Source organism: Agelaius tricolor, unplaced genomic scaffold, assembly GCF_023055355.1.
Source record: "Agelaius tricolor isolate 1412-34295 unplaced genomic scaffold, bAgeTri1.0.p SCAF_9, whole genome shotgun sequence".
In the NCBI taxonomy this organism is placed as follows: domain Eukaryota; kingdom Metazoa; phylum Chordata; class Aves; order Passeriformes; family Icteridae; genus Agelaius; species Agelaius tricolor.
The window spans coordinates 15,290,330-15,318,273 of NW_027269269.1; the positions used below are offsets into that span (position 1 = coordinate 15,290,330).

At 38.8% G+C, this 27,944-nt stretch overlaps 1 protein-coding gene across 30 annotated transcripts in view; it reads right to left on the reverse strand.

The window, feature by feature from the left end:
- DLG2 (discs large MAGUK scaffold protein 2) overlaps positions 1 to 27,944 on the reverse strand; it is a 982,781-nt gene that overhangs the window by 89,084 nt on the left and 865,753 nt on the right. The window contains exon 1 of one of the 30 annotated variants that reach the window (XM_071432869.1): positions 26,597 to 26,921. The exons of the other annotated variants lie outside the window; for them this stretch is intronic. The gene's annotated coding sequence lies outside the window, so the exon portion shown is untranslated. Of the gene's footprint in view, positions 1 to 26,596; positions 26,922 to 27,944 lie in introns of those variants that run through there. 30 annotated transcript variants of the gene reach the window in all.

Below are 27,944 nucleotides of genomic sequence, written 5' to 3' on the forward strand. Positions count from 1 at the left end.
TGCTGCCCAGCAACATGGGATCAGCTGGAGCTGTATCATTTGGTGAGACTCCTCTGTGGCAGGACACAGCCTCATCAATGGTCCCTCCAGCTGCCATGCTTCCCTTGCTCATTGTGTGACTCAATGGACTGAGCTTTGGTTTGCAAGAAGAAAGGTTGAGGTTTTGGAGACAAGCTCTAATTCCTTGAAAATGAGAACCTCCAGCAGCCCAGAGCCATAATTCAATCTAAACCCAGGAGATCTCCTGATGTGAGCTATAAGACTAAGCTGAGGGGGTGTACAAAATACATTTCAGTGAGTCAGTGACACTTTAAAGAGTAAGATATTACAGACTGATGCCAGCAGAGAGAAGATGATGTTCCCTGCACCTCAATGTTTTATTTCACTGATGCCTTCAAAAGAAGGGTGCCATTCCCCACAGCAGGGCTAAAGCAGAACTGAAACCAGCACACAAGGTTTCCTCCCTCAAAGCATGGAGGTACATTCCACCAGATCCCACCACCTTCCAGCTTAAGCAAATAAATCTTTACAGTGCATTTATAACCCATTGCTCTGCATCTTGTTTGTTGCTGTCTGAGCTACCTGAAAATGCTGTAAGACAGCAACATTCACATTTTTCTCCTAGAACTCAGCACTATTTTTGTTTGATCATTTGCTGTTCCTACTGGATCAGTTCCCAGAATGTCTAGATGCTTTGCAACAACTAATTCATTTTATTCTGTGCACTCTACATTTTCATTGGATAATAACACCTGACCTTTCCAAGATCCCACATTTTGCACAGGTGGCTTAGCAGAATGGTTTGATTTGGGGTTTTGTGTTTGGGTTTTTTCCCCTCCTTCTCTGTTGACCCATTTTGACTGTCTTTCCACTGAGCTTCCTTGGCATTACCTACTCAGTCTGTGGAGTGACAGTGGCTACTTTTCTCGTCAGTTGGGAACCACTGCTGTGCTATAAGACTCTTCAGTCTTCCCACATACCTATGACTTCACCGACTGCAACTGAAATTCTGTGTGTCAGGAGAAGAGAAACTCCTACATGCAGACTGTATTTTAGATTTATTCTGTAGCTTGTTTCTTGCTTATTGCTTTCACCTAGAGTACATCTTTAAAATTCTGAGAGATTTAAAAGCACAAATTCTCAGTGGAACTAAGGCTCCTACAAACTCATGTTGGTTTTTTTTGGAGTGGAGTTTAGTTTTGAAGTGTTTATCCCAGTGTAGGATTTAAGTTTGCTCTATGTGAGTCATATTTGTTCTGATCTGCTGCTTTAGAATTTATTTAGTAAATAATCATCTTCTGAGCAAAGCTTTGTTTAGCTTATATTTCATTAAAACCAATCTAACATTTCTTCTTGGCAAATAGGAAAGGGGATCTTAAGGACCAAGCCTTGCATTTCTCTTCCTCATACAGTATCAGTCCTACACAAATAGACAGAGTATTACAATTCTAAGGCTTGTTACCAGCTCTCTTTCATTTATGGTGGATACACTGAAGAAGACAGTAAACATATAGTGTAATTCAGCTTCTTTAATGTTTTACATCTGGGCAGCACCAAGGATATGAATGATCTACAGCAGAGTAACTTTCCCTTTAATAAGCATCCCCATCGCAGGCTGACTCTGTATGTAAGGTGTGGGAGTAACTCCCAGATTTAGACATCAATCTGGAGAGTGAGAAGAGAGGACTGAAATTCTGATTTTCTCTAGCACAGCATCCAGCTAACTTGAACATCAGATACTCAAATGACTACAGCTTGGTCAGGTGATGATATTGCTTGTGTTCTGACTTTACAGCACACTTGTAATTTAACCAATTTTAACTGCTTATAAACTTATTCTGAGTTCAAGAATATCTCTCTGGGAGACCTCTTGAAACCACAAGACATATTAAAAATTGTCTAATAAGTGTGATGGAAACTCAAGGTTTGAGGTCCTCCTCCCTACTTGATACCAAAAATTACTGAAGTACTAATGATATTCTGTTACTTTGTTTCTTGAGATGTTTTTAGCTATGGATTTAAATACATAGATAATTTGAAAAAACCCAATTTATGGGACTATATTTTCCTACTGTACCTTCTTCACATTTTTTTGTAAAAAATACTAAAATATACCCTTGTCCCTTCTTCCTGGCAAATGCCTGGGCCAAAAATTGTACGACCATCAATGCAGGCAGTCTTTAACTCAGCTCAGATCAGTTTCTTTAATCTCAGTCCTCCTAGTTCTCCTACTGATTCCTAGATACTACAGTGACAGATGCATTTGAAATGTGAACAGAAAAAGAAACAGTGATGCTGTGCCATCAGAACTGCTGTGATAGTTCTGCCTACTGGGAAAGAGTCCTTTTTTCTTAACACTTCTTTGTACTTGGGTCATTCCAGGAGACCTGTCTCCTAATAGCTTTGCATTTGTTAGGTGTGAAAAAGGACAGTGCTAAAGTCCAGAAAAACACTTCATGCTTCCTTCAAATTCAGCACTGAATCTAAATAACACACTTTTCAAGGCTCCTACACAATTAAAAGGACAGTGAGGTTGTGACATACTAACAAAATATACAGTCAAAGCCCTTCCATTAACTTCATGCTCTTTGAAGAAAGGGTGAACAAAAAACATGTTGCTACTGGAATGCTTCATTAGCAAAACTTCTCAAATTTACTACACTCCATCTGCAAAGTTCCTACCTGTTGCCTGATTTAACAACTGTGGTAGCTTAAGAAACTGATAAAGGCAAATAAATAGACTGAATAAATAGACAGGGAGCTGGTGATTTCCCTTCCATCTTTTCCATTCCAACACCCTGCCAAGTGCTATATCTGGGACTCATATGTATTCTAACCTTCAAATATTGATGCAATCCTTTCCTTTCCAAAGCACTTGGACATGTTGCAAGGTCTGGATAGATCTTTGGGAGTAGACTTCAAACACCTTGAAGCCTCTCCTTAGTTCGCATACTGAGAAATCAAAGCAAGGCAAATGGCCAGCCCTGTTAAAAAAACATCTAAAACCTCAAACCCAAAGACTGACATACTTCATGTTTAGCTGGCCAAGATCAAAATCTTGACTAATCTACAAAAATCTTGACTAATTCACTTTGCTATCTCAGGAGAAGCAGATACCAGTTTTTACTGCTGAAGTGATTTAGATGCCCAAAATTCTGCCAATTAATCTACCCACTGTGCAAGTTGGGTCTTACAGAGTGGGAAGGAATTATGTTAACACACAGACACCCCTCCCTTGTGAGCTTTCTACTGGCTCTCTTTGGTGGTCCATGGTCAGACTTGGTATGTGAACTTTTGAGAGTCTGATTACTTAACACATAAGTCTGTCCATGTATAATGAGTCTTTCCAATATCATGAGTTTGTGAGATTTGTGATGGATGCAAAGACAATAAGGACAGTTTGGGACGAGTTTTGCAGTGATGTCCTTTCATATACATGGAGCAAGAACTTCTATTAATATAAGCAGTATATTGAAATTCTAGTTTAAAAATTTTTAAAATGAGTTCATAAACAGCCTAAAAGACTGAGGATACAAAAAATACTTGAGAACACAAGACAACTCTTGGAAGTCTTAGATGCTTTTGGGAGACAAAAAAGAAATGCAAGAAAGTAAACATCAAAATCAATTAATTTCTGAATATTAAAATAGCAAAGATGGAGATATTATATCTAATGGCTTGATACTACTTTTTGGTCATAAAGACTAGCTATGTGAAATGAATAAATATTCTGCAGCTTTTCTATGAGAAAAAGTTGGAGTATTTCACAAAGCTACACCACTGTTATTTTTCACTTTTATGTTTATAACAGAGATTGTAGTATAGATTGAATTTAGAGAACATGATAACAAAAACCCCTCATCCTACAAGTAAAGCAAAGTTAAGAAACTGAAATGCTGACATATGATACAATAGTGAAAATAACAGTTCAGCAGCCCAGTTCATGTCTTTATCACTTGAACACCTTTAGTGCTAGCCCCTTTGGAGAGATAGCAATTCTTTCTGCCAGCAGATAGCAGAGTTTGCTTTTCTGTGTAAGTCAGGATAATCACTGTTTGCTTCTAGATGATAAGAGGTTTACTAAAAAGTAGAAATTCAAAAATGGAAGGTAAAACTTGCATTGTCCAATTTTAACAGACTACACAGTTAAAAAAAAAACCCACCAAACCACAAAACACAAGCAAAGCACGAAGGCATTAATTAGAGACCTCAAAAAAGGTATGTTGCATAGCTCTAGAAACTATACTGAGGGAACAGCTGCCAGACCAGTTTCTCTATCAATATCAATTGAGCATAATTTCAGTGGATTCAGGCCAGCTTCTGTTCTGTTTATGGGAACAGAAACTGTGTAGTGTCGTGGACTTCTTGCCTTGGACATCTGAGACAGCAATGTGCATAACACTATGATTATGATACTATTATATATGCTATTTATGTAAGTATTTTTTTCCCTTTGTCTCCTCTTAGTAAGTGTCCTGGCTTAATTGTGTAAGATTTAAAATAACAGAACAGATTTTTTCCTAGAGTGAGTGTTCTTCCATTTCTGCCCTTTGCCCACAGTGTTGCCCGGTCAGCACTGGTTTTGTATTTGGAGGTGAGAGGAAGATGAGCAGACCAGCATCAAGAATTCCAGGTATTGGGTCTGGTTCTGCTTTTCCAGGGTGAAGCTGTGTGGGACAGAAGGAGTAACTCTCCTCATACAATGACAGCTACGGCAGAGACATGGCTGCTAGATTAACATGGTGCCTGCCAAAGGCCCAGCATCCCACAGCCCTGGAAGCCCTTGAAACTACTGTAACACACATGGAAAGTGAAAGTGTGTGCAAAAGGCATGAGCTGATATTGTATGTCTTCTCTTTGGATTTTTTTTTAATATTTGAGTCAATTTTTTGGCTGAAAATAACCTTTTTAGATGATTAGGGGTTAAATTCAACAGCTGCCTGATGTTGTAAACATTCACACAGCAGGTTAATAATAGTGAAAAATCATTGTGGTAAACTGTGGTAAATTTGTAAGAAAAACAAACACACAAGCAAACAAACAAAAAAGCAGTACAGTTCACTGTACCTTTGGTTCTTTTATCTGCCTCTGCCATGTCTGATGTTGTACAGAGCTATGTCCCTGGCAGTGGCCAAGTCTGGTTTTGGATTTTATATTTTAATGTCAATGCTATGCTTTTAATAAGTAAAAAAAAAAAACAGTTAGATCTACTATCAGCTAAATTCATGACTCAACAGGAAAAAAACTGCACACAATTTTGATGCAGCACTGGCCTTATTGACTGGAGAAAGTGCTGCTCAAAAAACCTTGCTCCATTCATGGTGCACTGCACAACAGAACAAGTGATGCTGCTAGTTCTTATCAGTCATACAGTTCCCTTGAGTTCTCTCAAAGGAAATTAAAAACACAGATTTCAATACTGGGGAAGGGAAGACAAATTTACATTTTATGAGATTTTATTACTTTGACTATATCTACCCGTTTTTATTGAAATATTTTCCATACCCCTTTTCAGGAACCTTTCAAAATTAATGAAATGGGGATTTCTACTGATTTTACTGATTGCTTTTCCCTTTAAAACTTCAGCACAGTAGAACTATTAATGTCTTTATCCTTTGATATTGGTTAGCTGTCTTCCTTTACCAATATACAGGTATTTACATTTCAGCCTATCTTCTAATAAATAGTCCACCCTATAGATTTGATCTGCAGCTGGATTAATTGCCTTAATATCACCACTGAATTTATTTTCTTTTACTTTATTACTGAATATAACTCTTTCTCCATGTGTTGCACCATTAGATACAGCCCTCATTTCGAGTTACTTGTAAATAGAAATACCCCAAAAAATACATCTTCCTTCCATGATACCTTCAGGTGACTAATAACATATTCTGCTTCTAGTCACAGGGAATACAATTCCAAGCCAAAGAGATCTCTACAAGTTTTAAATTCAAAGTATATCTTCCTCCTAATAAAAGAGATGCACTAAAATAAATTAAGCTATTAGCAAGCAAGAAGGACTATGTATCCTACTGAGATGTTATTCTACCTGCTCCCTTAAAGCCTATCCTTGGTTCAGGAAGTGTCATCTTGGACCTTTGCGGATGGAAACTTCTGCAACTTCTTCCAGCCACTGAAGAAAACTCCAAACAATTCAACACCTTTTGAAAATAACCCCTCACAAGACTTTGAGGAGCCTTATCCTGCACTGGATTTTACTGCATTCTCAAAAAATGACCTCCCTTATTTTGACAGATGTACCCTGAACTAAACAGGACTATCTGTGGCACTTTTTCAAGTTCCCTGAGGCCCAGACTGAGCTAACATTTTGGATAACATGTGTACACATGTCCAAAAAGGAGCAAGGCATGTGCTTGCAGAATTGCACATGGTCTGCCTTGGCAGCACACCGTGAAATCTTGGAAAAGTTGGACATATCTCCTCAGCCCTGGCATCCAACTTGCACAGCCATGCTCACCCAGAAGAGCAGCTTCTGTCTCATTAACCTTGATAGCTCTGTAGAAATTACTGTTTTGTACAGTGCAGACACATTTCAAGATATCTTTGGCGTTTTAGGCACAAAGTGACTCTGTCAAAGGTGGAGAAAAAAAAAAAAAAAAAAAAAAAGCACTTCCCTGCCTCAGAATCCTCTTTCTTCAACATATATTTATGTGAGATGTTGCAAAGGAACAAAATCTACTTGCTATTAATAGCTGAGCTAATTCATTTAGCTATTTTGTCACTTCAGGCTAGTGGTGGAAGACCATATTTTCAGACATTTATTCAATTTCCACAATTCCCCATCCAAAACCATTGCCCTGGGGCATTTGCAACTCATTATTTTTGCTTCATTTTTTTTCTTGCTTCTGCTTTTTACCAAGTGTAGTTCCATTTCTTGGGAGCTGAGCATATTGCACTGATGTCTTAAGCTTAGCTTGCTTAAGACATGAGCTGGCACAAAGAAACAACACAGAGTTGACCAATTCTGGAGTTTCCTAGGCCTGGCAATACTGGGAAGGCAGCCTGATAGTCTCAGCTAACCCTGTAACTATGTTGGGTACATATTCCTCTTTTCCAGACTTGTAAATGATGGCAAATGATTCCTACCTGCCTTCAGCTGTTTATAAATTTCCTCCTGAGTGTCCCACCTGTCAGCTACAGGGTTCATGTGAGTGTTGCCAAATCCCTTTCAATAAAAATGGATGGGGTTAGCCTGTGTACTCTATTTACACTAACCTGGCTGAGTGTGACTGATCCAAAATGGAAAGCACTCTGACACAAATATATGGATACAGAGCTGGGAGCACACTGGTGCAGGTGGCATCTGCCCCAACACTGTTGCATGCAGAAGATGCCACCTTGTACGACAAGAAAAAGGGTACAACCCTACTTCATCATTTCCAGAAACAACAGCAACTTAATGCAACTAAGGAGGCACAGGATCCATCTAGGAATTACCTGTGAAACTTTTTGAAATAAAACTGAAAATGTGGACCAGTCTGACCTGTCCGATGTTCAGACAAAAATGAAAACAAGGAGACATTCCTTAATCAGGGCTCAAAATTCCCTAGTGAACTATGAAAACTTACACAAAACTTCCACAGCTAAGACATTATATCCTAGTTTTGCACTTATACTGCATGAAATTCTGATATACTCAAAGTGGAAAGAGTTAAAAAAGAGGTTCCAAGAAGAGACTTGATGGAAAAAAAAAATCCTTATTGAAAATAGAGTGATCTGGAAGTTAATTTTTGATCTGGAAGTTGATTTTATTAATTCCATAAATCAGCATGAAAGTTGTAGCTTACAGTAAAAAAACCCCACCCACAAATCATTTGAAATCATCATAAGCCAAAGCAGAAAATTAAACAGTAGCAAGAATACCAATAGTACCAAAGACAATTATTCACAGAACAGGACAGCCTTACAGACTACCAAAAATACAGAGATTAGAAAGACCATCAGTAACAAACAGAATCTTGGCTAAAGTGTTATGAAAATAAACATGGATATACTCTAGGCTGAACTGTTTTGCATTTATGATTAATACAATTTCCTAACATTGGAAATGCCATTAATAAATGATTCACTCCTTTATTTCAATATCTGTCAGGTAAAAAAAAACCACCTCCCCCTGTAACTGCCGCTTTCCTACACTTAGCTGTGCTGCTCTTCCAGGCAAGGATATATTCAGCCATCTCCTAAGGTTGTCTGGACCACTCTATTGAATTAAAAGAAGGATTCAGCAAAGACCCGAAACAAAACTATCTGTTTTTACCATTAAAAAACCCCTAAACCCTTAAAACAATCCCAAATAACTAAAGAAAAAAGAAAAGAAGAAAATGGACAAAAACATTCCCCCACTTGTGTATTGATCTTTTCTAAGAGGCAATATTGAGAGCAGCTGCAGAATCGTATTAGTTTGGTAGCGCTTCCTGATTAAAGGGGAATTACTGTTTCTCATACAAACAGGTAATAGGGAATGGTTCAGCACATTACAAGCTTGAATGAATTTAAACAAGACAAATACATATATTACCTCAGGGTAAGTCATGCTTCCTGCATCCCTCTTAGCTTATTACAGCTAATATTTTGAGTCCTCTGCAGTATGTTGTGCATTAGTCCACTAATAAGAAATGGAGGGTATAGCTATGGCCTGGATGCTCAGAAATGGTGTTTAACTTGAGCATCAGATTATGCAAAATTGGACTAATGTCTGAAAAAGCACTTTAATACCAGTAAATGTCTTGCAATTACTGCTGATATCACTGATGTCATCATTCACAGAACCACCAAACCCCACCATTATGGCACAAAACAGCTGGAAAAGGTTTCCTTTATCAAGTCCAAATCCTGCTTTTACAGAAAAACAAACCCTAAAATACTGCGCACAAACTGTTCAAATACTGTCCTACAGTAAGTTCCATTTTGGCATTTCCCAGCTGTTGGAAGGCCACTCAGAGCACCCACTTCTCAAATAGGTAGATTCATTCTTCTAGCTGAGCATGGCTGAAGCTGACTTAATTGGCTTTTACCCCAGCACAGTTCCTCTGTGTAAATTGCTCTTTTCCGTTGTACATTGATTCTCATGGCAGATTTAGAGAGAAAACACCACTTCACCCACCCATTTCCGTTTTGCTAAATAAACAAGCCAATCTTAGTTAACAAAGAAAATGTCAGAGTCAGTCCTTCAGGAAGCAGATCCCTGCTGTGCTGGTGAGCCACGTTACAGACAAGGCTTCTAGATCAATAGAAAATGGAAGTGCTGAAAACTTCCCACCTGATACCCAGGCTTCTTATATTTTTTCATGATTGTGACAAACATCTCAGAATAAGGATGGCAACCTCTACAGCTTTTCCCAAGGACCACTGTTTGTTCTCTGGAGTAAGTAAATACTTTGTTATCCTTATGTTATTTGTTTATCAGTGGTTTCCTGACAGAAAGTCAGTTTAATGCATATCTATCTATCTATCTATCTATCTATCTATCTATCTATCTATCTATCTCAAGCTGGTTTCTCCAAAGCTCTGTGACTTTCTGCTATACTGCTTGTAACTATTTAGGATGATCCAGGTAGGGAAAAGCAGCGGATCGAGATGATCCAAGATGATGATACTTATGATGTTTATGATTAAACAGCTTTTAGCACTAAAAATATCACATCCATACAGCTTTCAGAGACAGTTTGGACTGATCAAAACCTATAAACACTTCAGAAATTTTTTTTACAATGATGAATGACTTAAGTTTCCTATACACACTCTTTCAAGAAAGAGATGTACTCAGATCAAATGAGAGAATCGAGTGAGATCATCTGGGAGTGTATTATGGTCTGGGATTTGTGATCAAGTTCCTAAGTGTTATCTGTGTTGGGACAATTGACTGCACCTTCTGAAGCAAATTGAGAGGATTTTGCTTAGACTGCAATGCTAAAGGGCTGTATCAAATTGCACTGCCAAGCATTTTTCAGGGACAAACAGGACTCTATTACATGGACGCCAGGCACCAGAAACTTTCAGCTGGAGCATAGGCCTGACTTCTCAGAAGTAATAGGGATGAAAAGGTTGCCAGTGAGTGAGCAGAAAGTCTTTGGGGGGGGGGCAAAGTCATAATTAGATCTTTTTACAGATGTTTGCTAATTTGTTATTAAAGAACTTCAGAGATGGAGGTGTATCAGCCACCCCAAACAGTCTATTTTCATGGTTCACTCTTCTTTCTGCAGCTGCATTATTTCCCTAATGTCTCATCTTAAGCTTTTTTGGTGCTCTTTAAGACTGTTCATTCTAATTCACAATGAATACAGGAAAACAATACAGCAAACTGAAATATTTAAAGACTAACACTACAGTAAAATTACAGAAAGTAATGAAAAAGAGGAATGCAGCTAAACAGGCAAGCAGGGATGTTTTGCAAAGGTAAACCTTTTGAAAAAAGTCTGCAAGTGTCAGAAATGAGACCTTAAAGAAAATTACTGTGTATGAATTGGGACAGATGAAGCTCATTACTGCCTGTGGCCTACATGCCATAAAATGGGTTAGTATTGCTACAGAAACCTTTTTGGTGTGTCCCTGTAATTAGCACAAAAGTACTATTATTGTAATTAACTGAATCCCCTAGTACCTACTGCAATGTTCACGGCTTTAAGCAGGTTAATGTGAAAATTAATTTGTGCTAATTTACACAAGATCACTGACACCCAAAACAATCTGGCTGCAGCAGCAATTTGTGAAATAATAGTGTTTTTCTGTTGGCTTGCACAAGGCACTGAAGCTTCAAGAATGTCACATAAACCCATCTTAGCTTTCACTTGTGATAAAACTATTGTGATAATTTTCCATCTTCTCGGGATAAATGTATTGTGAGACTCACTCCTAAGTGGATAAGTGATGTACTAGCACTTGACATATAAATTAACAGGATAAAAGGATTTGGGCAGTTTCTTTAGCGTGGTCAAGGGGCTGGCTGGTCTCAGAACAGACTTGTTCTGCAGGGTGAGTTACCTTTTCATCTCGTTTGACTTCCAGGGCAAAGCATATTGCTGCATGCACACAAGAAAGAAGATAAAATTCTTTTGTGCACAAAACCTTTAGTCCAAGAGACTGTAGGATAATTCGGAGGGATTTGAATTCTTCTCAACTTAGTCCTGGGCAAGATAGAAAAATAATAAGAAACAACTACCTGGAGGACTGAGAGAGAACACAGTTGAAGTCAAGCCAAATCGGAGAGTGGTTCAGTGTTAAGGGACAGAAGAGAGAAGATAACTTGTTTTTGTGCTTGTTGCTTTTTATTCTTCCACTAAAATAAAACATCTTGCACTGGACAGACAATTTCTGTTCCCTGTTAGCTTTAGGCTGGAGAAACACTGTCATCACCTGTCAGTGCAATAGAGAAAATTAAACCTCACAGCTTGAACTAAACTGTCTTGTAGCTGTGACTATTGTTGCACTTTCTGGACAGTGACTGGCTATGCTAGGAGTGGCTAATTAGGGCTTTCTTGCTCTCTTTTCTGCAGTTGGTGTCAAATGAACTTTTGCACCTTGCCTTCCTTCAAAGGGATGCAGTCCCATATGAGTGGTTGTTCTGAGCACCCAGAACCATCACCCCTTCAGCTCAAGGCTGCTGTCTTTGGTCACTCTCCTGCAGACATGTTCTGGTCACCCTCCTGCAGACAGGTGCCACCACGATAATGTGAGGGCAACAGTGGAAAACCTCACAATCTCAGAACATTCCTGGACCCCTTCTTGTTTTCTGGTCTCACCCACGACCTTGAGGTGGGCAGATGACAGGGCAAATCATAAAGGTCTAGTTCAGCCTGTTGGGGTTATTCTCCTAGGAACCCTAAGAAGAGGCTTACTCACAGCTCCATTCAGGGCCACCATCTTCCAGAAAACCTTCTCTCCCACTGAATGCAGAAGAGCCTGGTGGACAAAATTTCCTTGCCCTTGCCAGTAACAGCAGGGTTCTGAGGCCTTTCTGTCCTGTCTGCTCAGCAGAAAAAATCAGAGCCCAGATGTTCCCTCTTTTGACCCTTTCTGCTGCACCCTTAGTATACAATGTCATAAAACTCCATTTAATGGTAATTAAATGAATTAATGGTAACACTAAATTATGTGTCTCCCCCCCACCCCATCAGTTCCTATCTGCTGATGGGACAAGAGTTAAAGTTCAGCTCTGTTTTTAAGGACCATAACAGTGGGCTCAGTCAGCTCTGACAAGGAGATGGAAATAAGTGAACAGAGGTTTCCTTCACAGCTTTCCCAGCTCTTTCATAGCAAGGAAGGCAGCAAAGCTTCAGATTTTCCAGTCCTTCCACCCCCTTTTCTGCTCCCTGGGCCCATCTATAACCTCACCAAAAGCTGAGCATCCTCTCTGCACCTACTACAACCCTCAGTACACAGGGACTGGTGAGCAACAGTTCTTCTCCACTTCCAAGCTGCCCAGCATATGTCAGTGTGCCCTTGCCTCATTCTTTGCCTGACAGAGTGGTAAATCTCCACATTTCTTTCCTTTCAGTCTTCTGCCTCACCTCTCCACCACTCCTCATAAATTACCTGTAAAACAGTTTTTAAAGCCTGCTTTCTCCTCCTTCTCTTCAGCATGACTTCTGTTTGTTTTCCTAAGCCCTCAGTGTCCTACCCCCTGCAGATCTGGCAGGATCATGAACTGTTTAAGAATCATGTAAATTTAATTCTCCTTTTTATATATTAATATTTTTTTTACATTTGTTTCCCTAACTTCTGCCAGGCATCGAGCTTGTTTGTTCCAAGTTGTGTCCATTCTTACATTAGATATCCATCTGAAGAGTGGTCCATGATGATTTTAGGTGCATTTTCCTACCATTATTTAAATTTTCCTTTTCACAAGGTCTCTTAGTTGAAAATCAAGTGAGGACAAGCTAAGCTGGGAGAGAAAACAAAGTGAATACAGGGCAGTGAAACTACCTCTTTTTTTTTCTCTAAAATGTGATGCTGAGCTCTCTGGAATATAAGTAAATCACAGTGGTTTATATAAGTCAATTTTTTAATACTATTGAAAAAGGAATTGTAAATGTGTAAAACTGCAAAGGACAAAAATAAAGTTTTGTTATTTCCTTAAAGGTAAACAGAAAACTGAGATTATCTTGCAATTTCAAGCTTAGAAGACATATATGAAGAAGTCTTAATGACACTGCAAATACAGCTTTAAAATCTTTTATAGTCAACTTTCAATGGGGCATAATAGTTCTGTTCATTACAAAAAAATATGTGTCTTTGAAATTATGGGCCTTGTTTGACTTTCATGTGTTATTAGCTCTCAGTGGAACTGAAGCATTTAAATTGATTGTAATGAGACATTTGCAGACAGTATGACTGCAGCAAGCCATTCCTGTTTGGAGATGGCTGGCACAGGAGGCCTCTAAAAGCATCCCGACAGGGAGCAAGTATCATGCACTGACAAAGGGAAACAAAAATCAGCTTTGGAGAGGTCTGCCATGCAGCTGGCATTGCTGTGCAGGACGTGCCAAGTGGCTGCTCTGAAGGCAAAAGAGGGCAGCACCCTTCAAAGGGTGGAAACAGACGCTGAGGGAAGTGCTGGTTAAATGCACATCTGTTTTCAAATATACACATGTGAATTTCTGCCAGATGCTAAAACAGAAAGAATTAAACTCTAGTTCAAAACAAAACAAAACTGAATTAAAGCAGAATTCTCAAAGCAATAATAATAAAAATAGTAACAATAAGAACTTACATCTCTTTCTGATACCAGGATGCTGAAGGTGAGTCTATTCTGAGAACTGTAAGACTTCTTATCTTGTGACTTCTACCTCAGCTTCATCTTCAAAAGCCTCTCTCACTCCTGTCAACCTTTTCTACTTTCTGCTACAGTTTAAATACAATTCAGTGATGGACCTATATCAGAGACTCTATTTCTCTTTTCTCCCCTCATCTTTCTCCATTTCTTTGCTATCTAATTATGCCAACAAAGTGGAATAGCCTCTCACAATTACCCTGTTTTCATGAAGCTTGTAAGAATTTCATAGCTCTAAGACTGTTGTCAAAGCTTGTTCATGTATATACACATCTTTTTGTTTATTCATTTCTAGTGCTTGCATAACCTAAATTTCTAAGGCAAGTAACCTGAAAAGAGGATTATGAAATACTCTGAAGAGAAACCATTGCAAATGTGACAGCTGCTAAGAATCACTATGACTTTCCTAGTCCTCCTTCCTCTAGAGGTTACTATTGTTGCTGGCTGAGGAAACAGCTGTAGCGTGCTCAAGAAGGGCAGAAAAGGCCTGGAGAAGACAGATTTGCCCTTTGGCAGTCTGATGTCTTGCTGGAAAGCTTGTCAACCTTATTTACATTTTAATTTGCATGCCAGCCTCTACAAGGTTTTATATTCATATTCTGCTTTAAAGTATCTCCTTGACTATAATCACAATGACCTTTACATGTCTTTCCCCATTACCCTCTGGGCTGCAGTCCCTGCTCACTGGGCTATCCAGGGACTAGCAGCAAGAAATGTCAGGCTAAGCATGACATTTATCCAAACAGTTGGCTGCTTGTAAGCTAGACTTTTCTTACGTTTTAAAAAAAAATATTATTTCCTGTTAAAGAGCAGTGTGGGCAATGGTCACATCCTGCTAAAGGAGAGTGGTGAGGGAAAATCCCTTTCCTGTAAGACTGGAGCAGAACTGGCAATGTGCATCACCTGACAGTGGCTACCCTTGGGAGCAAAGAAGGCAGGAGGGATGAAATTGGGCAGTGACTGATTACTATTGACATTATTTTTACCATCAGACTGACAACAGAACTTGGCAGGATTATGCTCCTGGCTAGTTAAGAGAAGCACTGCCATAAACATGCCCTGCCCCAAATAAATCAGAGCACAGGCACAGAAGTATTGTGCATGCATTAGCCCCCAGCCTGTCAAGCCGCTACACAAATGCATGGTTTTTCTTACATTCAAAATAATGCCAGTTGAAAACATACAGGGATTATTCAAGGTTTTATGAGCACTCTGTAGCACCTTTCATTACAGAAAAGACTTTACTGAATATATTTTAATCAAGTAAAGCTTTCAAAGCCGCTGAAGTATCCCTGCCATAGAGAGTGGTGGTTTTGTTGTTACAGGCTAATCCTGACTTTCTCATGAATTCACCACTTCAGGATTCACCACCAAATACAGAAGCATCCTACTCTCAGAGCTACAGAGAACACTTCTGGGGATATGGTTATCATAAATAATTTCAGATTCCATAACTTCTACATTTCTGATTAATCTTGATAAACAGATAAAATAAACAATAATCTTGATAAACTTATAAAAATTTTTTTGTATCATGTGACTATGAACAGGCATTTTAAGAATGAGGCCAATTGGGTTGTACTGCTCAGGGTGAAATGAAATAACCATATCTTGGGTGAAGGAGGATGTTTGTTCCCTAGGTCAAATTGTGGAACAGTAACACTGGCTTTTTGTTATGTATCTGCTTTCTGGGACTATCCCTGAGTTTTATTTACTCAGGGAACCCAATTTCCCTTTCTCTTGAGAATCTACTTGAATGCATCATCACAGAATCCCTAACTACATAAACAGCACCAAACCCAAGTTGGTGTTTGCTATTTTTTCCAAAGAAATAAATGGAACATCAGGGCAACATCTGAACTTTCACAGTTCAAGAGTTAATTTGAAGTGTTCCACTGTCAGTGTACAGCCTTATCAAAACAGTGGTGAAGAAGGTTAATACATTACATATTTGTGTGGACAAATGCAGACAGCAATATTTTCTTCAATTCAAGGCACATGAAAGTCCTGTCCAAGATAATTCTGAATTCTGCATCTCCTCAAACCTGTAGATGCAAACTGAAAGTATTGGCACTGGTCCTTTCTCTTCTGTAAGACAGCATGTGGCCACAACAAGAGAAAAAAAGCTATTTAGTTTTCATTTGTTTTTGACTGCTCTGATTGCTTGACCGGTCCACTTATCCCAGACCATCACCCTATATCACATGGATCTGTCATTGCAAGCTGTGTCTGCTTTATCAGGGGTAGAGGTAATTTTCTTCATGGTGGCTGGTGTGAGACTACGGTTTGAATTCTTGTTGGGAACAGCATTGATAATACAGGAATGTTTTCATTACTGCACAGAGTCAAGTCCTTTTCTGCTTCTCACCTGACTCCATCACTGAGGAGGCTGGGGGTGCACAAGGAGTCAGCAGGGGACACAGCTGGGACAGCTGACCCACCTGACCTAAGCAATATCCCAGGCTACCTCACATCATACTCAGCATGTAAAGCTGGGGTAAGAAGGAGGAATAGGGGAAGTGAGTGAGCAGTTGTATTGGACTAATTTGCAGCTGGGGTTAAACCATGACACAACATCAAGGAATATGGATCCAAAATGGCATAATTGCTGATGGATGACACCATACCGACCATCAGTCTGTAATTTCAGAGCTGGAGCTTTCTGTCAACCTCTCTCTCTTAAGCTTGATCTGCCACAAATACTTACCCTGAGTAAAGAGGGCTGACCTGAGAGCACAGACTGGCCTGGCTACGTGATGGCTGAGACTGAGGACCTGGGAAAGAAATGGCCACACGGAATGCTGTGCTGATGTCCCTATTTTAAGCCTTGTCATTCTTCATCACAATTTCATGACACAGTTTTGAAGTCACCAGCATGGACAATGTCAAAAGAAATAAAAAATTCTGGAAGGGATGTGATAAGCAGCCTACAGCTGAAAAGAAACCAAACTTCTGAAGAGGCCCAGGATCAAAGGATACTGTAAATATGTCAGTTGGATGGTACTTCAGTCATGTTACAAGACTCACTGCAGCAAGTACAGGAGAACAAGTTCTGCAACAGATCAGAGCCAATTAGCAAAGTAATCCCATTTGGCCATAAAAATATCTAGTCATTTAATACTGCTAAGCCTTGTTTGTAATCACAAAACTTAATGAGAACAACTTACACTGAAAGGAAAGAAGGGAAATCTCTGGAGTAGAAAGGCTGCTAAAGAGGACGCTGACAAATGCAAGCAAATTTGAGGTTTTAACTTCTTTTATATAGGCCATACCCTATTCATAGAGGATTTTTCTTTAATCATTCAACCCAATGCTGCAGCCAGCTACAAGATTATGCAAGCATGCTTTTGCTTTCACACTCTGTGCCATGTAGGCAAGTCTCCCAATTAAGAAAAGGTTTCTTTTGTTTGCATGAGAGTCTGTTTAATTTCCGGCAGGCAGATTCAGAAATAATTACCATCTATATAGAAGGATGAATAGCAGTCAAACCCAGAATTCTCATTACCCGCCAGAATTTCAAAGTGAACTTAACTTCTAAGCAAGGATTTGGCAGGTCTGAACAAAAGGGAAAAGGTATTGGATGAAAGTAGTGGTGCCTAACTTAAATTATGAACATCAAGAATGATATTTCATGATGTCCAGGACCTCAAATCTGGGAAGAGCCTGAGAGTAGTCTCAGAATTCTGAGAAGGATTTACATGCGTTTTGAGAAGTCTGGCTCCTCCTTGCCACATTTAAGGCATATTGGAGGTCTCAAACACTAGAGAATGGTTTGGTCAGGTGAGGACAGTAGTGCCATACATAAAGGATTTTAGCCAGTTTACATTCCTGATGGAGGGATGTAAAGAAGATGGTCTCAGTGCTTCCCAGCAGTAGGACAAGAGGCACTGGGCACAAACTGAAATACAGAAAATTATGTTTAAACATTATAACAAACTTTTTTATTCTAAGCATGATTGGATAGAGGAACTCTGGTTTTCCAGAGTTGCAGAGATATTAAAAACTTGACTCTACATGACCCTGAGCAACCTGCCCTTGTTGACCCTACTAGAGTGACTGCAGTTGGAAGAGATTATCCAGTTACCTTCCAGCCTTTACTATTCTGTGGGTTTGTGAAACAATAGCTCTAATTCTCTGTACCTATGCAAATGTAACATATAAGCAAAGCTCCTTCTCCTCTTATGCTTAGAAACACAGAGCTGGTAAAACCCACAGGCAGGATAATCTATGGTTAACAACTTCAGCCCTTTAGAATGCAAAGATTATTAGAATAAATAAAATATTACACTTAGCTGTATTAATGTCCCCTGGCTGGCATTATTCTCCCTGGTGACAGTGCTATTGAACAACTGGGTAGAGCAATATAAAGGTTTAATATCTGGTTACATTTAATATTGAACTCTGATACAGGCAGTGCCCACGATGGCTACAGGTCTGTCAGCATTTTCAAAGTTTTATAACAGCCATGAAAACTCATGGAGTACAGAAATGAGTCAACCAGTACTTATAATTGCTGGCATTTAGCACCAGAGATGATGACTAAGAATCTATATTTGAAATACCTGGAGTTGGTGGAGTCCAACTACAAATCCTAGGGAAAATCAACTAAGTACTATATTTTTCTGAATTAAATACACTCAAATGTGTGCAGCTTGTAGAACTTTCAGGTGAGTGCTTAAAACCATATTTATTCACACACACACCACAAACATAATTGGTTATCATACAAAATGAGTATTGTTTTGATTTGGTTTTTCCCTAATGCAGAATATTGCCATGTTTGGCATTCATCTTCCTACCCTTTCATCAGCAGAGGTGGCTGGATTTCACATTTCAGAAATAACATTTAGGGAATTCCCTGAGGCATAATCTTCAGTGGCAGATGTCACGTATCTCATACACTCAAATACAGTTTGACAGCATGCTAGTGGTCTTTGCTTTCTGCATTAACCAACCTCCAAAAAAATTAGGTTGAAACAAAAATTCAGGGAGTTAGAGTCATAATGTCTGAAACGTGTCTCTGAGAAGGAGCTCACAACAAAACAGATGTCCCAAGATGATACATTAAATTTATTTTTATATGGCAGTTTATGTAATTCATCTGAAAGAGGATGGATCTTACAAATCACTTATTAACATAATTTACGATTATCCAAAAGAATCCTGATGTGTTTCACAGACTTCAGTACAAACTCAATATATCTATGGTATCCACCTCAAGGCTGTCAGTCACAGTTACACATGTGCTGCAAATAAATCAAAGGACAGAACAGTGGCTAAATTAAAATCATGCTTGACCTTCAGGCTGAGCAGATTAATTTAACTACAACTTTGTCTGAAAGACCTACAGATAGTTTGAGTCACAGTCAGCAGGAGACAGATCCACCAGAAGATGAAAGGCTGAGTCAGGTCTCACAGATGTTAACCCAAGGTTAAGACACACATTAATTACCTTTGTGTTCTCAGGCTGGTCTTTGAGTTACAGGTTTTTAGTTATATGCAAATGGTGTAAGAAAGATCCCAATCAGGCTCTGGATGTTTCCACATCAGTGCTTACACCTTTACAGTTTCCATTACCAAATTCAGTGACTGGCTTCAATATTTGCATTCAAGTTATTCCCTTGCATAAATGCAAGTATCTCTTTTTTTTTTTTTTTTTTCCCTGGGAAAACCAGCAGATTAAATATGTTTCTTCACTCAAAAATCAACTTTTTAATCAAAATGCAATTTGCCAGTAGGGATACCATTTTTCAGCACAAATATTCTAACATTAACTCCTCCTGGCTCTCCTTTCTCCCTCCCACCCTCAAATTACAGTTTTGGACAACTGAAGTTTTTCAGCTCTGTCTACCTATGTCTTTGTTTTTTGATCCCCCCCCCCCCCCCTCCCCCCCCATTTATTATTTATCTATGTCTTCAACACATATTTATGTTTAGGGATGCAGGCCTGAAAAAAAAAACCAACGTATTTCTGGTATTCTGAACCTCATATTGATATAAAATATCACTTATATTTTACCTTCATGTATACTTTAAAAATAACTAAACCAAAATTCAGCATAATCCAGGATCTCAGGCATGGTAACCTAACACTGGGGAAAGGTAGAAGGAGTAAAACAAAGAAGATAAAAGTGTTATTATTGCGTGATTCATAAGAAAACATAGCAGCTAGTTGATTAATTTAAAATAAAACAAGTATTTGTAATTTTTCTTCCCATGTTTCAAATCTTAAAAACACCTCCTATGATAAATACAAATCGGTAATTCTTGAGCAAACATATTTTAAGATTTAGTTGACAGGTATACAGACAACTTCTATAGACAAAGTTTGTTTCTTCTTCTATTAAAGAAGCATACCAAAAATAAACTGAAACAGAAAATTTCAGTCCATATTTTATATTAAGCATCTCAAACAATTGAGGAAAAATGTTGAATTTCAAGTCTTATGAATACTGTAGGGCAAAAGCCGGACTAGTTCATTATTGGTATATAAAACTGAACTAAAATTTACAGATGCACTTCACAGTAATTCTACTAGAAATTTGCATAAAAAGTTGTAGTCCTTTCTGCTTGCTGTCTCTAGCACTTGCTCTTCTCTGCTTCAGACCCTACATTCAATACCTACGCACCAAAATGAATTTAATAAAAACAAAGCAGAATTTATTTGCATCTCTGAAAAGATGGGAGAAAGCTGAAAACAAGTGTTTTCATCTCAGGGGTCAGGTGCCAGTAGCAAGACATGAAAGAGTGAAAACCAAATAAAGAGATTTGAGTGCAAAATTGCACCACATTACCTTAAAAGGCCAACATGTAATCGCTGCCATAAAAATATCCAAGTTTCTCTATAAAGCTGTTTCAGGTATCTTGTACAACTAGACCAGGCTACTATTATAATTCAAAGATGATAAAATTTGAACAGAAGTAGAAGAAACCAAACATGAACAGCAAACGTTTAAACTGCATTCAGTATTACAGAACACTTTGCTTTATTTGAATAAGAACATTTTAGAATATCTACAGAAAATTTTATGGTTTTTAACTAACAAATTGCAAAGAAATGTGAAATGAAATTAATTCCACACCTAGAAAACCTGTTTTGAATGGAGGAGTCCTATTTTCCCCTCCTCTCAAACTTGTTCCTGTGTTGGATGGGTACATTTCAGTGAAGCATCTAACACTTGTGGTTGCACCTCAAAGACAAGAACTATAGACCACTACAGGTAACAGCTGAGTTTCACCTAAGACCTAATAATTCACCTAATAATTTTATTTTACGTTTCTGGATGACAGCCCAACCCAAAGCCAGCAGCAGCAAGTGTGCACTGTCATTGTTCTATGGAATGTCTACAGAAACACCTAACTGAGGAGGGCAAGGATAGTCCATGGAACACTGAGAGCAGATAATGATTTTGCCTATTATCACTTCTCTATCTGAAATAATAAATTCCTTTCACAAGGAATATTTTGATAGTGAGGGTCAAAGATCTACTCCTATAAACAAACTGAGATTAACAGTACTGTAGATAAATACAGAGAGAATAAAATACTATTTACATGAAAAAGTACTGTAATACTGTATTTATGTTTATACCTTCTTAAAACTTGTAAGTTGATTTTTTGAAAGAAAGCAGAGATTTTCTTTTGTGAATAATATTTAATTACTTAGATACCACTAGTATTACTAGCTGCTGTGGATATTTTTTCCTACTTGGGGAACACAGTACTCAACGCAGCAAGAAATGCTTCTGAGAGTACAATTTCCTTAAAAGATAGAAATAATTAGCAATAGAAGGGAAAAAAAACCCCAAAACAAAAACTCCCCACAACAAAGTGCATAGTTTTGCCTGCCTGGCTTGCTCACCCGTTCAGTTTCAGCATGTGGCTGCACACAACACAGTTAAATCAGTTCTTTATTATTTTATAATGTTAAAGGTTATTACCACAACACACAAAAGGGATAATAGCGGGTTCTTAAATTAGCATTTGCTTAGCTCAAATGCCACTGCACTAATTCCTTTCCTTAGAATCTAGCACAACCAGTGTTGCAAATCATGCTTGCAGAGTGGTGGGCTTGGCTGTCTCCGGAACGGGACACATCTCCTCAGGGGAACAGGAATGGATTAGAAGGGACAGCCCATGTCTCACTCTGCCACTTGGCAGGTCCTTCAAACACAACACACTGACCACTGTGATGTAAAGATGACATTAACTCTCAGGACTTAAAAAACTCTTGTCAATCCAGATTACTCTCCTGCCTGGCTAAAATAATAGGAGATTTCTGCTAACACTACAAAAGTATTCTGGGAATGAGGACTCTATCTGCAGTTTTATCAGACTGACTTTTAAGTGAGCACATTGGGAATTCCCAAGTAGAAAGCTGTTGATGCCATAAGCATTTCCCTGTAGTACAAAATAAAATTTGTACTTATTATTAAGCTTTAGGCCACCAACCCCTAATTACAACTTTGCACAGGACAGAAGAGAGTACACCACTGCTGTTCAGGCAACAAATGAATCTGCTGCAGAGGAGCATCACTCCTGTTGGCTTACTGCAAGTGGGATGACAAATGTTCTCCATCTTCAATTATTCCAGGCAGGACAAAAAACTGAGGACCAGAGAAGCTGCAGGTATTTCTCAGTGCTTTCAGCCTGTAATCTGAGGAGACCCTAGCAGCCACTTTCATCTGGGGCCACTTTCATAAGAGGGTCTCCCCAGATTTTTTTTTTTTTCTTCTGCATATGGTCATGATCCAAAAAGAAAAGTGTTCACCTGGAGGAATGCACAGGGACTTCCAGTGCAGCTTTCTTGGGATATAGATCCAAGTCCTGCCTGTAGGACTCAAAGCTGTAGGGCCTTTACCAGAGATGTGTGTCAAACCCTACACCTCTGTTTATGGGCAGCTTCTCCATTGTAGTGGGGAGACAGCTCTAGGAACCAGCACCCTTCTGACCATGCACACCCCCTGAAAACATGGAAAAATTCCACAAAAAGCTGACATGATCCTGAAAAGGAATCTTGATGAACACTTTTCATGTTTTTGGTCATCCAGACTACATTAAATGCCATTCAGAAAACAGACAATTTGTGTAAGTTTATTTCACTGTCATCTGTCTCCTACTGATTTCTGGTGCTGAATTCTCCAAAACCATCTCTACTACCCTGGAACACACCCTTTTCACCTGTGATGTTTCAAGGACTGAGAGACCTGTTTGTCCATCTGGCAGCAAGGAAGATTCTTTTATTTTATTTTACTTTTTCCCTCAGAAAAGAATACTTACATTAATAGTTCTTTTATTTTCTCTTTTAAAAATAATAGCATAATGCATCCAAATGTCAAGACAGCAGGAGCCACCAAACAAACCAAGCACTTGAATACACAAACAAACTGAACTTAGCATTTGTGAGATGTATTTTGCTTACAAGTGAGCTTTTCATGGATTTAATAACTTGAATATCCCCTCCTGCTCGTAAAATCATATAAAACCTAACCAAAATCTCTTCTGCAGGATTAGACCTTTACATGTATTTCCCTCACAGCACAATGAGCAGACCAACATCAAAGGGCATGCTGTGTTTATGAACAAGCTCTCTCTCTGCTCCAGCTGCCAAATTTATTCCTGTAGTGCACTGAGTGTTTGATAGTCCTTTAAAATGGAGTTTCTCTCCCTAGTTTTCTGGATGTACAAAAACCTCTACTGCTTTCCGCTGACACACTGTCATCCTTTACTATGTTCTATCTCTTCCGTTGCCTAGTTGTATTGGCTATTCCCAACAATGAGGATACTACATGGCTAACCTATCATTTCACCCATTTTTCCAGTGAAGGCCCTTTCCCTGAAAGCCCATCATCACCAGTGTCTGCACAGCTTTGTTTCACACCCTTCTTGAATACTGAATTCACACCTGAGAATTCTTAAAAATAGCAGTGTCACTTTATCAGTCTCTTCAATAAAGAGTAAGAGAATTAATAGCTAGTTAACAGCTTTCAATTTTATGCGTTAGATGTTTCTGTGCTCAAGTCTCAATATTATAAATGTTTTGCTGTTTGAAAGCATGGTTTGTGTACTGTGTGCTTGAAAGAGAAAAACAGAAGTGTATCAGAAGTGCATACAAACGTGTGAGTTTACACACCCCTGCTGCCATATCCAATCACTTTTTACACAAAGAGCACAGTCACACAACTACACAGTCAGACATTAGCTGTATTTACAGCAAACCAAAAAATAACTGTCCAAAAACTAATGCTGGCTCATCCAATAAACCATTTTGTCAAAAATGTTGACCACAAGCTGCCATGGGACTTCACAGTAAACCTGAAGGTCGGTAAACAGGAGGTGTTTCAGACTAAAGGAAAAAGATAAAAAGATCAATTCCTGAGCTCAGGACTTTTATCTAAGATATTTTTCCTGGGCATCTATATTCTATACAAAAGATAACGGGGGTTGGTTTCATCTGCAACCAAAAGGCAAAAACAGAGCAAGATTCCTCTTAGAGAGCAGATTTCTGCTACGGTCAGGAAGCCAACACACTCTTGGAGCCGTGGTGCAGAGTGTTTCCAGCAGGATGTAGCACTAACAACAGGGATGGATGCTTCCTGGACCAGCCCTAAGGGCATTTAAGATACAGCACTCCATGGAGAGCACTGCTGTTGCCCACTGCCAGGTGGGAGGCATGGATCATAGCACCAAACTAATACCCAGATAAAACATTTGTATCCTCCAGATTGAGATGTGAAATACAATTCTTAGTCTCTGTTATTTTTCCTTCAGCATCCCTCCCAGGACCACAAAGGAGCAGTAGGCACGCACCCAGGATAAAATGGGATTTTTGCCACATCCTCTGGCTATTTTCCTTGGTCTTATTTGGAGTGAACTTTGAAAAGCTGGTCTCATCTGTGCCCAAGCCTCCATACCACTGCCTGGAGACTGAACTAGTTGTCAGCTTTGTTTACTGTGTAATAACAAATAGCGAGTCTGCATTTCTGGTTCCCACAAAAGCCCATATGCCCATATCATAACTTTCTCCTTTTAGGGTTGCTTTTCCTGTCCTAATTTATACTTCCTAAGTTACAGTACATACATTTACATGGTTAATGTTCATATTGCTGAGATTACACCATTGTGATGCATGCAATATAAATGCCTAGACAGATGGATGCAGTATCACAGATTTCTGAAAGGAGGAGAACTTGCAAAGCCAGAAGCTCACACTTCAAGAAACCCATTTGCTGGCACAGGGGTCACTGAAAATAGATCTGAATGCTTAAGAAGCAGTGCAATACTCTTAAATAAAGTAATGCTGACAAAGGTATACACTCTTTCCTAGAAATAGGCTCTAGTCTGTTAGGCTGCCAGGAAATAATTGTCACAAAAAAATTCAGCTCTTCTCAAATTTATGATTTATAAAGAGTAAGTGCAAATCTGCTAAGCAAAGGAAGTCAGTGGGAAAGGCCATTGCCAATAGCCTTTCTCTTTAAATAAAAATTGATACTAAAATGAGATACTTTATTAACTAAACCAGGATCAGTCCTGCAGCTTTGATGCTTCACATATAACTCACTGAACGAATTATTTCTAAGTGAGAAGCCACAATACAAGTCTAAATCACTACAGACTAAACAATTTGGAGTGATATCAGGTGAGAGGTCTCTGGAAGAGAGTGTCTCCCTCCATGTATTAATAATACAGCAATAACACAACAGGTGCCGTTCTGCCAAACTCTCTTGATACTTAGATACAATAAACTTGCTTCTCCAACCCACAGAGAATGGAAAAACAACCCCAAACCGGGTACAACGAGACAAAAGCAATGACTATAATACTACCGCTAATAAAAGAAAAAGTAAAATTGTTACTCGTGACCACTCCCTCTCCTAGGGAGACATAGAGGTATTATATGGCAATCTTAGTATTTCGGTTCCATAAATTCTGCTTTTCAATTCCTTTCTGATTAAAACAACAAAAAAAATTTGCAGGCTTACTGATTTTTAAAGGTTACTGGTATGATAATGTCAACATATTAATGGAGCTTGCTTGAAAAGATACAGAGGTCAAAAAGAAGCCAGTGATAATTAGAGCAAAGAATCTAAAGCTGGTGAAATTCAAAAAGTCATGCAGACACTACAGGAAATATACCTTTCTCTGCATAGCTGTGCTATAGCATGTTCCTACAGTTTGTTTCAAAGTCTCCCTTTGCCTTTCATCTTACACATATTTCAGCACTGTTGTTATGCAAGATGGGGAATCATTCATTTTAATGTGATACTAAGCATATTACCACAAAACCAGAAAGAAGCTACTGATTTACTGAGTATCTAATTAAAAAGCTCTACAATTCAAATTCTTTGCAGCCCCTCACTGCACATAAAAGATTTAATGCTGCATCTGAAAAGCCACATGTACAAAAAGCAAAGCATTTGTAAATGTTTCTGATATTTGCTTATTCTTTTCCTTCCTCTTGTTACAAAAGCCACAGCCATCACTCTCTTTAAGTGCTAATAAAAGCAATTTAATGACAGGTAGATTTGCTGGTTCGTAGCTTCTTTGAACCCCCAACACACTCACTAAAGGAAAGTAACTTTAGCTAGGAAAGAGATCCTCGCAGCACGATGGTGAATAATTCATCATTGCATTTTTCTTTTCATCTCATTTTGTGCCAGTAACGTACACAACTGAAAATATTGCAAAATCTAAAAACAACCACAGACAAGGACTTCCAGCAGCAAAATACACATTAAACTAGCAGGCAGGTTTCCCCAGCTTATATAATAACAGCTTTAGCTCGACAGAACCCCCATCACTCACCGAGGACTGAATTCACTTGAACAAAAGCGGAGCCCAGTCACCAAATGCAGCTTTGCAGGACTCTCAATGCAAGATGCTCCTGTCTGCTGTTCGGTTCACACTTGCCTTTATAACTAAGCCAACCAACAACATTCAGCTGCTGAACCTGATGAATTATAAAACGGTAGCTCCCAGACTCACATATTTTACATCACAGGGGGTGGTCATCCAGCATACACACTGCCTGTGTACATATATTCTGCTATAACTCATCCTGATAAACACATCAGTGCTGGCAGCAGTGACAGTAATTGGTGCTCAGGATGTACAAGCACAAACCAATAGAGCACACTCCCACCTTCTGCTCTGTGCAACATCTCTACCTGTCAATCACTGCACCTTGTTAAGGTGGAATGAGCAACTGCACTTGGGGGAGAGGCAAAACTCGGAGAAGAAACCATCTACCAACACAAATTCTGCTCTTAAACATTTCTTAATGCAGTAGTAAATGTACCTTCAGTGTCCTCTAGGTAACAATTTTCATGTTTTTTTTTCCTAAATCTTCATAAAAATCCTCCCTTCTTAAAGACACAGTTCCCATTTAGCGACTAACACAGGGTTTGTTACTTCTACTATCATGAATGGAAATTATTCAGGCAAATTCCAGGGACATCAGCACGGAAAACCTAAAAGCATTACTCCAGGCAGAATGACTGTTAAAAGCAGGATACTTGTTAGGTGTGCCCATTTTAAAATCCTCCTAAAAATGCTGAAAGGTTTTAAGATCATCCTCTAAATTATAAGGATGTGTTTGTAATGCTCTTCACTTCTCTAATACTTTCTTTTTCTCATACGCTTGCATAGCTTTAAAAGTCAATATATAGATACAAAAATAACAGAACCAAACACCTAACTACCATTAATCCAATCAATTAAACTAAACATTTTCAAATGGGATTAATTACAGCAATAAAAATCACAATTGTTGCACATGCCACAAATTAACACTCAGAATTAGCCCCTAACAAGCAAAGCAGGTTATGGTAATGGTAAAACACAGCCAGGGATCAGCCACTGGAAAGGCATTTGTATGGCAATTTTTTTATGAGGGAGCAGAAGTTGCTCTTTCAGAGTTGAGCTCCAGGAATTTTGTATGTGTTTTACACAAACTCAAGGCTATTTTTTTTGAGGATAGAGTGGGAATGAACACTTTATTCAAGAGGATTTTTTTATTTCTACATCACTGGTGATGATTCTCAGAGGGTTCCATTTGGAACCTGAATACTTGATCCTGCTCCTTTCATTTCCCATGCCTGCAAAACTCCCCCAGTTTTTGGTGCCATGAAGAAATGTAGTTCTTGGGAAGGTG